General features: G+C 64.0%; 1 protein-coding gene across 2 annotated transcripts in view; it reads right to left on the bottom strand.

Moving 5' to 3' along the window:
• The window catches only part of CUNH8orf88 (chromosome unknown C8orf88 homolog), a 27366-nt gene extending 26879 nt beyond the window's left edge, over positions 1–487 (bottom strand). The window contains exon 1 of one of the 2 annotated variants that reach the window (XM_031366561.1): positions 317–487. The gene's annotated coding sequence lies outside the window, so the exon portion shown is untranslated. The remainder of the gene's footprint in view (positions 1–316) is intronic. The other variant, XM_031366560.1, reaches the window with a different exon arrangement.
• Positions 488–1267: the final 780 nt, after the last annotated feature.

Here is a 1267-nt window from a genome sequence, read left to right on the forward strand (position 1 = left end):
AAAAAAAGAAAGAAAGAAAAACCGGAGAGGAGGACTAAAGGAGGGGTTTGTTTGTTTTGTTGGTTTTGTTTTGAGCATCTCTCAGTAAAAGCCACAATTTAAGGCTTCGCTGAGACAAGCGGTCCAGGCAACAGGTGTGCATGGCGTCCATCGGGACAGTCTCACCGGCGGGCACCGGCGGGCACCGGCGGGCACCGCCGGCGGGCGAGCCGGAGGCGGCCGAGGTTGCCCGGCCTCCGCCCCTCCTGCCGGCGACCCGGCGGTGCCCGCAGCCCACCCGGCGCCCGGGCTGTGCGGGCGGCCTCCCCTTACCTACCGCCTCAAGACCCAGGAGGGTTTCCGGCGCGGCGTCGCGGCGCTCAGCCCAGACACGGCGGCCGAGCGCCCGGCTGCCGTCGGGGAACGGCTCCCGCCGCGCGTCGCCTCGCGGCCTGGCTCGCCGCCGCAGCGGGCTGGGGGCGGGGCTCGGGCGGGCGGGGCCCCGGGGGCAGGACCGTTAAACCGGCGGCGCGCGCGTCGTCGGGGCCGGGGGCTGCAAGCGGGTCGCTGGGCGAGCGAGCGCGGCGCGCGCACGGCGGGCGGCGAGCCCCGCGGGGGCGGACGGGCGAGCTCGCCCTCGACGGGTCTCCGAGCTCCGAGCTCCGAGGTCGCGGGACCGCTGGGGGACGGACGGTCTGACCGCGCTGCGGGGTGGAGCGGACGGGTGGGAGCCAGCCCGCCTCTGTGAGGGAGGCCGCCGACGCGGTGGGAGAGGCTGGGTCTGAGGAAAGCCCTGTCTGTGACCCAAGCTCTGGAGCGGCCGCCCAGATCCTTTGTTTTCCTGGCTAAAAAGGGCTGGCAGCGGCAGCTCTACCTAGTAGGTCTGCTGGATTCCAGCTGTCGACGAGGATGGTGGTTGAGAAATGGGCGTCCAACCAGCAGGAATACACATTTTTATTACCTTACTTACTTTTCTGTTGCTGTGTTCAAAAACAACAACAAAAACACCACGAAAAACTAACGGGAAGGTCTGTTTTGGCTCACAGGTTGAGGTTAGAGTCTACGATGGTGAAGATGATAAAGGCAAGAGCGTGAGGCAGCTGGTCCTATACCAGCTTGACTACCAGCTCGCTTTGCCCCATTCATTCAGTCCTGCAAGCTTTTCTCAGCTTCAACCCAGTCTAGAAACTCCCACAGCCGGGACCCCAGAGGTCCGTTGCCTAGGTGATGATTCTAGATCTCAGTTGACAATATCACAGTCTCTGTAGATTACAATCCTGAAAGGATC

Source organism: Mastomys coucha, unplaced genomic scaffold (assembly GCF_008632895.1).
Source record: "Mastomys coucha isolate ucsf_1 unplaced genomic scaffold, UCSF_Mcou_1 pScaffold14, whole genome shotgun sequence".
Taxonomy (NCBI): domain Eukaryota; kingdom Metazoa; phylum Chordata; class Mammalia; order Rodentia; family Muridae; genus Mastomys; species Mastomys coucha.